Raw genomic sequence first — 16,587 nt, forward strand, 5'->3', positions numbered from 1 at the left:
CTGACCGCAAGTCAAGGGACGAGAAGAATTCTGCTCCCTGAAGACTGTCGAGGGCGTCATCGATGCGCGGCAAAGGATAGACGTCTTTGCGCGTTACCTTATTTAACCGACGGTAGTCGACGCAAAAGCGAATAGACCCGTCCTTCTTGCGAACGAGAACGACAGGAGATGCCCAGGGACTGTGCGAAGGTTGAATAACATCACGGCGCAGCATATCTTCGACTTGGGTGGTAATGACACGACGCTCTTCGGCAGAGACGCGATACGGTCGTTGACGTAACGGCTGATGTGAACCGGTGTCAATGTAGTGCTGCACTTCCGACGTGCGGCCCAGGTGAGGTTGTGAAACGTCGAATGAACTTCTAAATTTGTGCAGGAGATCAAGAAGGTCGGCGCGTTCGGCAGGTGTGAGGGTATCGGCGATGGCATTCGAGAACGCATCCCTGGACGTTTCCTCAAGCGCGGACATCGAAGATGGTTGGCCGGGGTCGAAATCAAAAGAGTCTCCAGGGACGTCAACCAAAGATGAAGAGTCGAGGAGTTCCACGAAGCCAAGGCATTCACCAACAAGCAACGTAATAGGCGCACAGAGGGGATTGTAAAAGTATATATTGCTGCAGCCGCCAGCCATGTCAAGCGTCGCGAAGGGTAGTGGGAAAGATTTACGGCTCATGAAGACGTCGGACGGTGTGAAGAGGACGGTTGCATCAGCGATGGCATCGCAAGAGACGGGTACGAGGGCGAAGGAGCCAGGTGGAATATCTGTGTCCTCGCGCACGGTAAGTTTAGAAGGGCGGTCGCAATCTTCGTCCAAGGGTGCGTCACAAGGAGAAAATTCAACTTCGGCGCGTGCGCAGTCGATCACGGCTTTATGACTGGATAAGAAGTCCCATCCGAGGATGACGTCATGCGAGCAGGTGGGAAGAACAATACACTCGACGATGTAAACAATGCCGTGAATAAGCACACGTACAGTACAGGCTGCGTGCGGAGTGACGTGCTGCGCGCTTGCTGTACGAAGCGACAGCCCAGAAAGCGGCGTGGTTACCTTGCGCAGCGAACGGCACAGTTTGGCGGCTATCACAGAAACGGCTGCGCCGGTATCCACAAGAGCGAATGCAGGAACACCTTCTACACAAATTTCGACCACGTTAGCAGGAGAGGCGCGAGGACTTTGAGAGTTCGAATGGGGCGCAGTTCTTGCCTCTTGAACTGCGACGTTCAGTTTTCCTGGTCAGTTGGTGCGGGTCGCCGACGCATTGGGGAGAGCGAGCGTCGGCGAGGGGATGGCGAGCGACGCGAAGGAAATTCTGGGATGTCAGCACGAGCGTACGGTTGGGGGGAAGGAGCGGCGTATTGGCGAAATGGCTGGCTGCCGTACTGGAAGGGCCGCGAGGCGTCGCCGAACGCTTGAGGGCGACGGCGGCAATATCGGGCGACGTGTCCGGGAGTGCAGCAAGAATAACAGATGGGTCGATTGTCAGGTGTCCTCCAAGGATTAGCTCGCGGTGCTGTCCAAGATGTTGCATGGGCTTCCGGTGGCAGCGGTTGGGACTGGGTCGTGAAAGACGTCTGTGGAGTCCTGCGTACTGCCTGCGCGTACGTAAGAGGCGCGGCCACAGGCAGGACTGGCTGCGCATAGGTGAGAGGCGTGGCGACAGGCTGCACTGCTCGCGTAGAGTTGAGATTCGCGGCAGCAGGCGGCTGATGGTGTGCAGAAGGGACAACTTGGGCGACCTCTTCGGAAATGAGAGTGCGGAGCGTGTTTGGAAGATGGGAGGTGGGCTCCTGAGTGAAGGGGACTAAAGAAAGTTGGCGGGCAACTTCCTCACGCACGAAGTCCTTGACCCGCTGAAGTAACGAGCATGGGTCGTACATGCTGTCAAGGCTTGCCACCAAGTCGTCGCTGCCCAGAGCACGCCGAGTCGAAGCGCGTTGCTTCCGTAACTCATCATAACTTTGGCATAGGCTGACGACTTCGGACACAGTGCGCGGATTCCTGGCTAGAAGCATCTGAAAAGCGCCGTCATCGATGCCCTTCAGTATATGGTGAATTCGCTCAGCTTCGGGCATTGCCGCGTTGACTCGTTTACACAGGTCCACGATGTCTTCAATGTAGCTCGTGAATGTTTCTGCCGTCTGCTGTGCTCGGGTGCGCAAGCGTTGTTCAGCGCGCAGCTTGCGAACAGCGGGTCGGCCGAACACTTCCGTAAAGGTTGTCTTGAAGATGGACCATGTGGGTAAGTCACTTTCGTGGTTGTGAAACCAGAGTTGGGCAACACCAGCCAGATAAAAGATGACGTGGGTTAACTTCGCTGGATCATCCCACTTGTTGTGCGCGCTCGCCCGTTCATATGACGCCAACCAGTCTTCTACGTCTTCGTCGTCTGCACCGCTGAAGATCTTGGGGTCGCGTTGTCGTGCAACGCCGGTGCAAGTGACGGACTGTGGCGTCGGCGCCGTTTGGGATGAGCTGTCGGTCATGGCGGGCGATAGCGTTCTTGATCGCAGCTCCAGGGTTACAAGCGACGGGGTTTGAGTCCCAGCACCTCCACCAATTGAGAAGAGGTTTATTGGCGGCTCCTAAGGCAAAAGCGCAGCGACCGGGAACGGCGAGACAGCTCGAAGCACTGTCCAAAAAAGGCGACAGTAATCAACAGCGCGAGCGGAGCCGAGCCGCGCGTTGGCGATGTGTCTGAGTCGCGAGGCGCGTCTTCTTCTTCACACAGCCGACAACTTTGCACTATCTTACAAACTTTTGTGGCTATGTTCTAACTGTTCTGCAATCCAGTGTGAGATTAAACATTAATTAAAGTCGTACAAAGGCAGGTAGGTGCAATATTCAAGTTCATTGTACACACCTTCTTGAATGGAGAAACCGCTGTGAGAATGGCTGGGTGCTTCACCTGTAAAACAAAACATCATTTTACACACTTTCTTGAACTGCAAAATCACTCGGTGAATTTCTGAAAACTGCACTTGTACAAAAAAGGTCTGGAGACTAAGAGCGATGAAGAATCAATTGCATTTACAGCAAAGCTCCGAGCATAACATCCTCTGAAACCTCTTGAGCACCAGCTAATCTCCATGCAACACTCCCTAATTCAATGTAGGATTTGTTGTGGTTACATCAAACAAGAACAAGAGGCAAAAGAACAGGGACACATGCCGCACTATTGGTCCCAGTCTCTACCTTTTTCATCCTTTCATTATTTACTGTGCACTTCTTACACCAAACAGTGCATTACCCACTATTTGCCCAAACAGCTACACTTGTGAAATGATTGATGAGGCAAATTTCCTATAATGCTACAAATTACCCCTGCATTTCCAACTCTCCTCACGCATTACACCCCACAGTAACACTTTTGTTTCTCCAAAAACAGCGTGGGCACATTGGCCTACACATGGACACTTTGCAGCTTCAAGCTAGCACTTATGTTGTTCCATGATTCTAGATGCACTAACCTTGTAGAACAAAGGTTACATTTCTGTTGAGTGGTTCTCTTAGGACAAGAATAAAAGCTGCTACCAGTAGGAAGGAATACAACACTAACAAAGAAGAGTAGCTCCTCCAAAAAGAAAGTGTGGTTGTCTACAGCGGCACATAAATGAAGGAGACACATACCTGGACACGAAATTCAAATTTGGCATCTACAGACCATAGTTTCTGCAGCAATAATGCATAATTCTAGCAACACTAATTCTACTTTACTGAGCTAACTGGATTTTTTCAAGTACACCAGCACAAAGCTGCAACAACCATCAATCCTCAGCATTGTACAAACACCTTGTGAGTAAAATGTCATGTAAAATGTAATTTTGTACATTCGCAAAATGTGCAAAATGAGGCTGTGCATTCTGTGCAGCTGTTGAGGTTAGTTCTGACAAATGAAGCCTTACCTTGGTGATGTAACTGTGACACTAACGCTGGACAGTGGCTGCCTAGAAAAACAAGCAAACCAGATGACCACTCAGCAATACAGCTGTATTTTAATTGTTGACATTGTAACCAATCTTGTGTTCATGTACCAAGATGTGACAAATAATACAACTTGCCTTGAGAACTAGAAGCAGGCCACCGTGGCAGTTCTGCCAAAAATGTAGAGGAAACGTTTTCCACATTTATAGTAGCATTCTAAATACTAATAGACAGGTCGTGTTAAATATTACCTAGGTGACAAGACTGCGTGGCGAATTCTGCATGTCCAGTTCCTGAACAAGCAAGCACAATTCCAAAAAATACAACGGCATCAGTTAGCGCACATATATAAAGAAGCAAGGAATCCATGAATATTGCAAGATTCAGAAAAATAATGAATGAAATGTTATGAATGACATGTTACAAGCTGAAAATCCCAGGAAACTTACCAGAATATGTCTGTGCAGCTGGTGCTTGTACTCATAGAGAACTTTCTGCAAAAAAGCAAAGCAAAATTGTTTTTTTTATAACTGGCCGTAATGACATTTTGTATGTATATATGAGCTAGAGAAGTGTACCCCCCCCCCTCCCCCAATGCACCTTGTGAATGTTGTGCGATCCATCGTGGAGAGTCTGCAGAAAAAGCAGAGTAATGTGCAATTGTGCATCATTCAACTGCTACACACATAGGTTTCAATTTTCAAATCAAATTTACCTAAATGCAACCCTGGGAATGGTATTCCCGGAAGGTTTCCTGTGAAAAACCCACAGAATCCTCAAAACATTATCTGCTTAATTACTAGCTCTATGCAGCGGTAATCATGCATGTATGGAGAGCAAAACTCAATTCCACAACAAACCTTGGGAGCTTGGTGCCATCCAAAGTGGCGAGTCTGCAGAAAGTTAAAATTAACAAATATGGTAGTGTCTTAAAATAAAGCAGACACAAGCAAAAAGCAGTAAAATTGCAGTGACAGATGAATTTCACCTGAACGAGACTGTGCAGCCGGTGCTCTCCGCCAGCCTCCTATAAAAAGAAGCGCAATATCTAAGAACAGGTCTCTCCTTGATCACACTTGTTGAGTTATGGAACACAGTCAATAGCAAAACGCACCTTGGGTACTGGAGATGGACCACTGTAATGGGCCTTGAGCAAATACAGTGGAATAATGTAGGAAAATGATATGCATACATACCAAAACATTACTTAGCAAGCAGACTGCCGAGGGTGCCAGCAAGGAAACTTACTTTCACGACGTGGCTGCAGAAATGGTGCCCTAGGCTGGTGTGCTAAAAATAAACGAGCAATTTCACACAAGAATATGCATAACTATGCATGCATGTAGTAATCGGGAGCTGGCAACTCCCAGTGCAAAAAAGCAGAGAATATGTTAAAATATGACATCACCTGGCTTTCTACTGTTATGAAAGAAACTTACGTGACTGAAATGAGTGCACAGCACATTGAGCTTGGTGGCTGCCTGTCACAAAAAAGAAAGCACAAATGACTCAGTACTACAGCTCTAAACAAGCTCTACTCGTCAAATGGTCCCAGTATATTCATGCATGACCAAATCAGTATTTCATAACATGCACTATATATTTACTAAACCAAGTGCAATGAGTAAGCAACAAAGGTAATACGAAATCAAGTTATGTTACTGCACTGTTGGCTGTGTGTAAGAAGACAACTTGCAACAAAATTTACCTGGGGCTTGTGATTCGTTTAAGATGTCATTTTCACTCTCTGTAAAGGACAAGTACATTTTCACTAAATGTTTGATACAGCAGCCTTGCATAGCCACATTAGTTTCAGCACTGTTCATACATACCTAAAACCCAACAACGCATATCCACTACAAACCCCTTTGTTCTTCCACCGAGGCTAGAAAAGGGAAAGAAAATTTAATGAGCACATGCAGCAATGGCACATAGCTGCTTACTAGAAGAGAAAATCTTACATAGATGAGCTGTCTGCACAGATAAGTCTGCCTGCTGGGTTTCTGCAAAACAGAAATTTAATAAGTACCCAGGAGCAAAATTCAGCGGTGCTATAGTGCTTACGTAAAGACAAAAATCTTACTTTCAGAAGCTGTTTCAGTAAGCCTTTGTCTGGAAGCTGCAATACAGTGCAAAATTTAATGCAGTGATACACATTCAAGCAATAGCAGGAATTCAGCTTGCTGCTTATGGTGTAGTGCCTCAGTAAGTATGAATACCAGATTAAAGCTTACATTTGTTTAGCCCTCCCCAAGGTTTAGCTCACGTTTATCACTTGCAATGCAAGCTGGTTCTACTGCTGACAAAAAGTAGCCATCACTTACTTGTTCTGCCATCATTACTGGCGCTTGAAGTGCTGCAACATGTGCACGGATTAGCATATTTTGAAAGAGTGCCTGAAAACAGCTACTACCTTTGAGAGAAGGGTGGTTCTGGAAGATTGAAGTTGTCTTCCTCTTCCGAATCATCCGCCGAGCTCAAAATGCGTGTGTATTTGCGCCGCTTACCACGTCCTTTTTCTGTAAATGTGAATTGTGTAAGGATACTGAAAATGGAATTAGGAGAAGCCCTTACCTTGATCTGTTGTGTCGACATTGTCCGAATTTTCTGCTTGTGGCAACATTTGCCGAGCTTCATCGTATGTTGCTGAAAAAGTTTGAAGTTTGAAGTTTATTTCCTTTCTTCATTACAGAAAGAGGAAACAAGAGCTAAAGGCCATTTGGCCTGACAGGGGCTCTTGCTCCTAAGTGCGTTCGGCTTACCTGATGAACCGATGTACGAAAAAAGCAAATATAACAAGAAACAAGCAAGTACGATGTACAAAAGAAAAATAAACAAGATAATGTGTACATTAAACAATGACTATGTGTAAAATACATTTATGCTTCAATTTTTGTTTGTGCAATCACATTACCGCGCAGATTAAGGAATACATATATAGTGCATAAAAAAATTTAGTGCGAGAGCAATTTATGTGTAATTAATTTGATAGTGTATGAGTAGGTTTTTTATACATTGCTTAAAATTAGGCGCACAGAAATCAATTTTTTGCTCAACAATGTTTAGTAGCCTTGGTATTTGATAGTTTATATCCTGACATCCGCAGTTAGTACGCGTGAATGGTATTTTCTTGATTTGATAACGTAATGGGTATCGAAAAGAAGTGGGTATGCTGACAACATGGAGCCTGTGTTTTTTTATATGTAAGAGTAATCTATAATAAAATACTTGATTGGCTCGGATCAATAAATGTTTGCCGAAGAGATTGTGTGTGGGTAAGTCACGCGGCCTACCATGGTAGTTTTCAAAAATTCGGACTACTCGTTTTTGCAAGCTTAATAACTTATCATAGTTTTTTGTTGTAGTTGTTCCCCAGATCAAGACACAATAAGTTAGCTTCGAGTAAAAAAGGGCGTAGTATATTGCTTTCTTTAGCCATAAAGGTATTAGATCACCTATTTTATACATACAGCCTACTACTTTGCTAAGATCATTGCAAAGCTTATTGACATGATTGTCCCAGGAGAGGTTTTCTTGGAACCATACCCCCAAAAACTTTTGCGTTGTTACTTGTTCTAGCCTCTTTGCTTGAAATAGAACAGTTATATTAACAGGCAATGGCTTGTTTATCGGTCTAAATATTATATATTTGGTTTTGTTGACATTCAATTGTAGTTTGTTGATGTACAGCCATTCAGATAATAAATTTAAATAATCATTTATTTCTTTTTGTATGCATTGCAAGGAAGAATTTACAAAGAAAAGATTAGTATCGTCTGCGTACATGATGATATTAGGTGAGGAAGAAATGTTAGGAAGGTCATTGATATATAGATTAAATAATATAGGACCAAGTATGGATCCCTGTGGCACGCCATTCTGTTTTTTGAGAAGTGAGGAAGTGGCCTGATTATATGAAACAAACTGGTAACGATCCGTTAAGTAACTTCTCATTACCTCTAATGCTGTACCACGTATACCGTAGTCATAAAGTTTGCACAGAAGTATACCATGATTTACGCTGTCAAAAGCCTTACGCAGGTCCAGAAATAAGCTTACCGTGTATAAACGGTTTTCTATATTTTGCAGTATTTGATGTTTTATATTTAGGAGCGCATCCTCACATGATTTATTTTTTTGGAATCCGTACTGCGCCGTACTAATAATAGAATATTTCCTTAAGAAACCATTCTAGTCGAGTGTTTAGAACAGTTTCAAAAAGTTTTGAAAAAAGAGGTAGTATAGATAAGGGTCGGAAGTTGTTTACACTATGATCAGCACCGCCTTTATGAACCGGGCAGACTCTGGCTATTTTAAGTTTGCTAGGAAAAATTCCGGACTCAAACATTTTATTATTAATATGAGCTAATACATTAGAGATGATGTCAGACACATATTTTATAGGAGATGCCATGATACCGTCGAAACCTGCAGCACTGTTTGACTTAAAGTTTTTGATCACGCTTTCTACTTCGGTTGGTGTCACCGGAAATAGCATTAAAGAATTTTGCAGAGACGGTTTCACAGTATGCCCTATCTCTTCTGGATCTGCTGCAGAAAAGTTGCTGCAGCATTGAACAAAGTGAGTGTTTAGGATAGAGACGGCTTCTTCACCCGAAAGAGTGCCGTTAACCGAAGCTATTTGTAGGTCTTGAGGGCTAGCCTTTCCTCCAGATATTTTCTTAATTTCCAGCCAAACTTTTCTTCGATTCGTATATATGCGCGAGAACACCTTCTCATAATATTTTTCTTTTGCCTTTTTTAATTCTGAATTTACTTGGTTATGGTACTCCTTAAATTTGGCTAATTCATTCATGTCTCTAGTTCTAAGGAATGTATGGTACATTTTATTTTTGTTTTTGATTTTTGTAAAAAGCACTACATCTATCCACGGCTTTCTATTTTTTTTGGGGGTCGTTTTGTAGCACTATGTTGTGGGAAGGCTATGTCATAGCAAGTGATTAGTTTATCGAAAAATGAATTGTATGCCTTATTTGGGTCCCTTTCGGTTAGTTCAGATTCCCAGTTTTTTTCCCGAATAAGAGAGCGAAAATAGGCTAGCGTCGTTGAATCTATGAGACGGTAGGAATATACAGGCGCATTATGCCGGTATTTCTGTGAACAAGGCAGAAAACAAAAAATTGGAAGATGATCGCTTATATCAGAGGACATGACACCAGCAGTCACAGTGGAATCATGTACATTAGTGATACAGACATCTAATAAGGTTTGGCTGTGTGCTGTAACTCGTGTTGGCAAGGTTATAATATTCGAGCATGCGTAAGAGTAAAGCAGCTGATTATATTCTCGTGTTATTGTATTTTCAGCCATCATATCTATGTTCGTATCACCTAGTATGGCAAACATTCGGCAGGTGCCGCTGAGATAAGCTAGCAGCTTATCCACAAAGGAAAAGAATTCTTTTTTGTTCCCACAGGGTGGTCTGTAGACTACTGAAAATGTTCCTGCTTGAAGACGAATAGTGAGGCATTCAACGTTGCGATTAATTAGGGAGAAATCTGCAATTTTCTCCGAGTTTAGATCATTTCGTACATATATGCTGCTAGACCACCACCTCTTGCGTAGGTACGGTTTAGTATGTGATGCCTGTAGTTTTCGAACTGTATGGGGTAGTCCTTATCAGATACCCACGTTTCAGTAAAAAGAACATCGGGATTAGTGCTGGTGTGTTGAAACAATTCTTCAATTCTATCTTGTTTATTTTTTATGCTTTGGACGTTTAAATGAAAGATTGAAATATGTTTTTGCAAACCCGCAGATATATTTGTATATGAAAGGTAATCATGATATAAAGATTTATCGACTGAAGCCATATCTGGACTTAAACCAATAAGAATTATTCTGACGAAATAAAGCTAAATATTAGGTTATCATCTTGCTGATATCTTCAGTGCTGAAAATATGCAGAATAGGAAATGTTTCATTGCGCCTTGCCATTACTTTCCCTCCAGTGGTCCAGACATATTTCCAACCAACCTCATTCTTCCTTTGTTTCGCAGCACTCAGTAATTGTTTACCTTGTCTCGTCAAATGCTCATTAATGAATATAGGACGATCCTCATCAAAGCCAAGCACTCTGGCATTAATTTTTTCCTTTCGCGATTTAGCAAGAAAACTGTTCCTTTTGAAACGGCGCACAAATCGAACAATTATGTTTTGTTCATTGTGTTTCGCTGTCGGTACTTTATGGCATGCATCAATGTCGGAATCTTGCACTTCCTCTGCAACAAGTTCGCCAATCTTCTTTATAATAGCTATTGGCTCAGCATCAACAGGAACACCCTTGATTTCCAAGTTGTTGGAACGCTGGTACGTTTCAAGCTCCTCTAGTTTCCGCGTCAGCTTAGCATTTTGCACTTTAAGTACCTTGTTTTCTGTTACAATGGCATCGATTATTTCTTTCAATGCTCCTAAGTCCTTAATTTCCTGTTTCAGTTCTTTTAGATCCTCTAGACTTTTTTTTATCTCTCTGAGTTCATCAATTATCTCAGCGCGCAATTCGTCCACAGCTTTTTTTGACATGAGGCTTCTGGACTATGACACTATTTCACGCTTGTAAAGTCTAGAATGTTTAAGATGCAGTTCGGCAGCAGTGCATAAATTTGAGCGGGAGAAAATCTAAAATGTATAGCGCTCACCTGCAAAGCAGATAGATTTTAGTTGTGTGCTCAAGATGCACTGCTGCCGAACTGCAAGCCTGGTCGTCGATCCGCCGCTTTTTAAACCAGCCGTGCTGTCCTGCTGCCCTCTTGTGGTAGAAAAGGCGCCCAGGGAACCACGTGGGTGTCAGATAGGCGATACAAGGCCAGGGCGATGAAGCTCCGCAATCTTGTAGGCGTCACCCCACTGTTCCACGTGCGGCAAATCCAGCGACGAAAGCGATCAGCTGCAAAGCAGATAGATTTTAGTTGTGTGCTCAAGATGCACTGCTGCCGAACTGCAAAAGAAATCGCATAGTATATTTATTCATCTGTGTTATTCATGCTGAACAGCTTTTTTTCTGTATGCTTCCCCCAACTCTCTTATTCGACCACTGCACAGGCTGCCAACGGCTTTAAGAGTAACAGCAATCTCAAAATGATAAAAACAATTTGCAAAAAACTGTTTCATACCTGTAGTTTTTATCACCTTCACCTTGAAGTTAGGTGTTGTAGAAGGATTGAGATGGGCACGTCGTTTTACAGCTTTCGTCAATTCATGGGTGCCCAGCATAGTCGGCCACAAACACATCTTTTTATTCTTCAACAATCAGTTGGTGCGGACAACAGCAACACTGTTGTCATCAACAAACCTCAAGACAGCATACATAACCTATTATTGTGAGCATGGAGAACAAAACGAGAGCAGAAAACTTCTGACAGGTGTACAGGTCAACACAATAGGCACAGCTTTGGTCCAGGACACCACAGACGTAAAAAACAAAGGCATAAAAAAGCAATCCCCCAAAAAGGTAAAAATATTGAGATGTGCTGTGTTTAAGCATTAAACTTTACACAAAATTTATTTGAGAAACAATTATGTAGTAGAGGCATAATCTAGTGCTCAGTGATTGTCAGTATTATTGCATGGTGTGCATATTTATAGGTTTACATGCAAACATTCAAGTTTACCACATCACATAAGGCTCAAATACACAGTATTTTATATACACTATCCTTGTATGAGTAGTTTATCATTCTACTTTTCAATATATTTGGGAACAAATGTTTGCAGACCAATGGCATGTCACTTTGCTGAGTCACCCAGTGGCCAGGCCATCTGGCATGCTGGCCACACTTGGGACATCCACTTAGCTGTCAGACATGGTGATTTTATGAGTGGTAATGTGCAGTCCATTCATTTGTCAGGTGCAGTGTAACAAGTGTTGTAGCTACACTTAAGTTTCTGTATGCTGATAAGTACTGCCATTGCCACTATGAGGAGATGTCATGTGCAATTTAGCTACTGATAGTGGCAGTTGGATTGTTGGCTGCAGCTTTAACAGAGCTACATCTGCCAGTTCAAAATTAATGTCCCAAGTGCGACCTAGAAGCCAGATGGCTTAGTTGTAAGGTGGCTCAGCAAAGCTATTCAGCTTCATGAGGTCTATAGTGAAATAAAGATATCTGCAATTAACAAGCATGAACTATTCCACAGTTTCAGATTTTATATGTGCAGGGGGGGCAATACAGTTGAGTGGATTAGGGGCAACAGTGCATATTCGGAGGGGGAACCTGCAAGAGGCAGCAGCACACACTTGGACATAACATCACAGAGCATCCTTGACGAAAGAGGACTGTCAACCTTTTTCATGATGACTATTCCAAGATGAGATGGAGGACAAGGTGTAGTGTAAAGGTCACCAGAACATTCAAGGGCTTTCCCAATTAGCACTTTATTTCCCTGACTATCATGTGCAAAGTTTGATATCATGACAACAGTGGAATCTGCCATGGTACAGACATTGTTGCCTTCAGAAGTCCTTAAGGTAAATTGTGGAAAGCTTGCTATGTGGTACTGAGGCCCAATGCAACACTCTGCAAGTGGGCCACTGCTGTGAATCTGCGAACATTCTCCTCCTTCCAAAGAAAGTTGTTTGATGACAAACAACGTACCTGAGGACAGTCGTTCTGCTATTCGGTTAACCAGCTGCTCTAGTGGTTTCTTTGAGTGCCTTACCAACTTCTTGAGGTGATGCATGAAATTTTCTGCTGGAAATGCACTGAAGCTGTCGAGAGGCCCGTATCTCAAGACATCATCAGCCAGATGAACCTATGAATGAACATTATAGGAAAGACTGTGCTTTCCATAAATGGACTGCAATGATGAAACAAAACAAATGAGGAGCTCCTTTGCATAGCTGCCGTACTCGCGACAGAGAGAAGGGCTAGAAAGTATGGTGATTGCTGTGTGAAGAATCAGAAAGTGATTGTACAGATTTTTCGACAAAATGCCTCTCAGAACACAGGGACCTAAATACAAAAGGAAGCAGCGAAGCTCAGTTGCTTTCCAACAATCAATCTCTCTGAGAGATCGTGGCCTCCTGGCAAACTCCTCACAATGTGTCCGTGCCAGCGCCAACAGCCATTTTGACATCCTTTCAATAGATGTTGAAGGCAAACGATGTGGCAATGGGCCTCTCAACCAAAGAAGTATCAACTTTTTAGTGACCCCAATACATACTAGGTGCATGTAGTCTAAGGGAAACTGTGAAACAAGGCCAATTGGTAGTGCTGAAAGTGGCGTTTCAGAAACATGGTGTTCTTCCTGCACTGTTTGATCAAAGTCGGCATCTGTTCGCAATAGCGCCTGCGTTTCTCGAAAAACAACTCTTCCTTCTACATATTCACCTTTTTGTTTGCACTTTCCACAGCCATAGTAGCCAGAATGTAACTTTGCGCCTAAAATAAATGCACGTGCAGGTGCATCACAAATGAAACCTTTCACACTAATGGCAACTGGCTTGCCATGAACCTGCAGTCCATTATCAAGAAGATGAAGCAAATCTTTGACTAGAGGGCCAAGGAAGTCAGTCAGAGAAGATGGTTTCTGATTTCCATGATAGCATCCAACCAAAAACACACCACTTCCTGGAATGTCAGATGTGCTGGCTAGAATTGGCCAAAACTGGCTTAGTGAGCTTTTACTGAGTGGAAGCCCATCAATATAAAAAACAGTGCAATGCTTTGCGACACTAGCGATAAATTCGTACTGTTCGCTAACATTGAATTAATGCTGTCTGCAATGCCAAAATGACAGTACGAGCCATTAGCACAGTCCTCAATCAAAGCCACTCGTGGAGTTCGAAGCAGCGTCCGTGCGTCAGATGGCAAGTCCGAAAGACAGGAGTGTGTTTTCAATACTCTGAGTAGTGCGGACACCGCCGTATGCGTAACATTTTGCTCGCACGCTCAATTTCTCAAGTGGCGAGCCATCTCTGTCAAACCACTCTGTTCGGACGGACGAAACGCTGCCGCGCACTCAATTCGCTCACACGTATCACTTGGCAGCGATGCAGTAGAGCTTGAACTGGTCCTGTTCGTCACGAAAAAACACAGCACTCGCTTCTTTGTCTCGCGCACAATAGGTCCTGACACAGTTCTCTCATGCGAGTCTCGCGACACTTCACTTGTAGAGCCGGAACTGTGCTCCGAGAGACCATCGTTTGACGCGACACTTACAGATGGAAAAGAAGCTGAATCCACTGTATGCACTTTGTCCGTATCGTCAGTTGAACGGGACTCTCGTTCGACACTTCCTGGCACGTGAAGATCGCAAACCAAGGGCTCGACTACAGCACTAAGTCGACGATATTTTTGCTGTCGAGATAAAGCCTCAAATGACTTTTTCTTTCTTTCCATTGCCGTAGCTAGAATTTCTGGAATAATTCAACGAAATTATTTGAAATTTCAGCTTTGCCTCCCAGATCACAAGAGAACGTTCTACTACATAGGTGCATGCAAATGCATAAACGAGTCTAAACTTCACACCAGCACGTACGGGCGCGCCAAAACAAAAGTCGCGTGCAAGTTGAAGAAAGTAAACGTATACGTACCGTAAGAACTGCACCGCTCCCGCAGGCGCTGGTCAAGGCTTGAACGTGAGCAAAACAATTATGAGCGGTGCACAAGCTAAAATATAAGCCCGATAGAACTTGGCAGGGGAACCATGAGCACCGGTGAGCGAAAGCTAAAAAATGAACACGCGCCGAAATCGAAACTTTACTGAGAGTCGTAGTCCTGAGGAAAGGAAAGATTGGCACTATTCACTGCTATCCACATGAAGTCATAGAGGGAGCGCGGCTCAACGACAATTACCTAAAGCCCGAAAGTGCCTAATTTTCTCTGGATCTTCTAAAAGTAGCGAAAGGCTTCAATCTCGCTGCCGTACCGGCCGTGCTACGCGATTGGTGATGTTGATGCTATGCGGCTATCTACCTTTGAATCAGGCGGCAACTTCAGCGCGCCCCCTGGTGCCCGTCCTTGTCCCTCGCTGTCTTTGTGGTTCGTTTGTTCGCGCAGTTAAACAATGTTCGCTAATATCTACCAACTCGCCCAACAACAAGTTCTTCTAAACTATGCTGTACAAGAGCAGACAGCATTTCGCCGTGCTCAAACGCAGTGCACGTTTGCGACCGCGCGCGGCAGATCTCTCGTTGACGATAGCCGATATCGCAATTGTGGATTCCTCACCGCTTGTTCACGCTAAGGGAAAGGAAGGCATGTGCTCCAGCTGATAGGGACGCTGAAGCCGTCTTTTTTTTCTCTGCACTGATTGTCGTTCGATCGCAGCTTATATATATATATATGCAGACTCACCTTCGATCGTGCTACGCGCCTAGTGGAGTGAACGTTGATGGCCGCTCGGAAAACACGTAGTTGTGGCGATCGTGGGATAAGATCGGAATGGCATCAAAGAACCCTGCAGGCTTTTTCTGGTTGTTCACCCAAAGGGGGAAATTTAAGCATCGAAAGGCTATGACGCGACGTTAACTAACTGACTGGCCTGTCAAGTGTCACGGAATGAAACGCTGCGCGTCGGGCACGCGCATTTTAAATCTTTTTCACACGCACACCTAAGCGTATCGCGCCTTTTCTGAAACAAACATATTAAATAGTTCTTGAGTTAGACGCTCTGAAGATGTTCACCAAAATATGCTTCGTTGACATCACGCGTGGGCTGATACCACGGCTGAGACACAATAGTCTGTTTGATTCACTGTACTTGCCGATACATAATGTTTCGAAGAACGTCTGTTTAACGTCTTCGTGTAGACCAAGACGTCTATAGCCGTTTGTAGACGTTCCGAGAAGTTTTCAAGACGTTTTGTGTTTCGTGGGTTTGTGCTCTGCATGATACCTTGAGCACTGGCCATTAAGCAGCTGGGATCATCAATGACACAAAAGCTTTGACCACCTTTATCAAAAGAGACACCAGAGTAACTGGCTTCATGGCTCTGAAACTTGCTTGACTGCAGCTCCATCGAAGCAACAGCATGAATGTGCTTGCACATGTGCACATATGTTACATGACCAAGACATGTACATGTGTACGTGTTATGGCAAGCCTCACAGTGCTTGCAATGGAGCTCACAACCTGTGCAAGTCCTTCCAGTCTTTTTCACAATGTGATGAAAGTTAACTACGCTCCGAGATTTTACCTGCCATACGCCATCTCCCACTCTGTCATTATCGAATGTCTGAATATCAACGCCTGCTGTGTGCTTTTTGTATATAGTAGATTTGCGATGGTCGACTTTGCCTTTTATTAGTGCAACAGCCCTGTTGAAAAGTTTGTCAGCTGTCAGCATAAAATTTACATTTTTTAGCCTATCCAGCCGCACATTTACTTGGCCACCAAAATAGGAGGACTTCAGAGTCTTGCATGTGCATTGATTCAGTGTGATTGTTTGCTGTTAAGTCCTACCTGCTTTCTATAGCAATAGGCCTGCTGAAGTACTTTCTTATCCTAAGTTTTCTCAAAGTATTTAGTAAAGCTTTCCAGATCCTCTAGATCTTTGGAAGCAAGGTTATTCTGCGTGTGCCACTTGGAAGGCAGGTTACGAAATTTTTCTACTTTCTCATCCATTTCTGTTTCAGGGGCATTGATTAGTGCGTGGAAGGTTTCTCTTGTGACACTCCTGTACTTGATGCTACTAATCATAT

The 16,587-nt window shown here is 43.9% G+C and overlaps 2 long non-coding RNA genes across 2 annotated transcripts; both read right to left on the reverse strand.

Annotated features, from left to right (window-relative positions):
- Window positions 1-4,055: 4,055 nt before the first annotated feature.
- On the reverse strand, window positions 4,056-4,418 carry LOC140219632 (uncharacterized). Its single transcript, XR_011895914.1, has 3 exons — window positions 4,372-4,418; window positions 4,174-4,215; window positions 4,056-4,092 (listed from the first exon to the last, which is right to left on the reverse strand). It is a non-coding gene; the product is annotated as an uncharacterized lncRNA (long non-coding RNA).
- Window positions 4,419-4,898: 480 nt separating this feature from the next.
- LOC140219633 (uncharacterized) lies at window positions 4,899-5,213 on the reverse strand. The gene is made up of 3 exons (XR_011895915.1): window positions 5,171-5,213; window positions 5,037-5,069; window positions 4,899-4,949 (listed from the first exon to the last, which is right to left on the reverse strand). It is a non-coding gene; the product is annotated as an uncharacterized lncRNA (long non-coding RNA).
- Between the last annotated feature and the right edge of the window lie 11,374 nt (window positions 5,214-16,587).

This window comes from Dermacentor andersoni, chromosome 7 (genome assembly GCF_023375885.2).
Source record: "Dermacentor andersoni chromosome 7, qqDerAnde1_hic_scaffold, whole genome shotgun sequence".
Lineage (NCBI taxonomy): Eukaryota > Metazoa > Arthropoda > Arachnida > Ixodida > Ixodidae > Dermacentor > Dermacentor andersoni.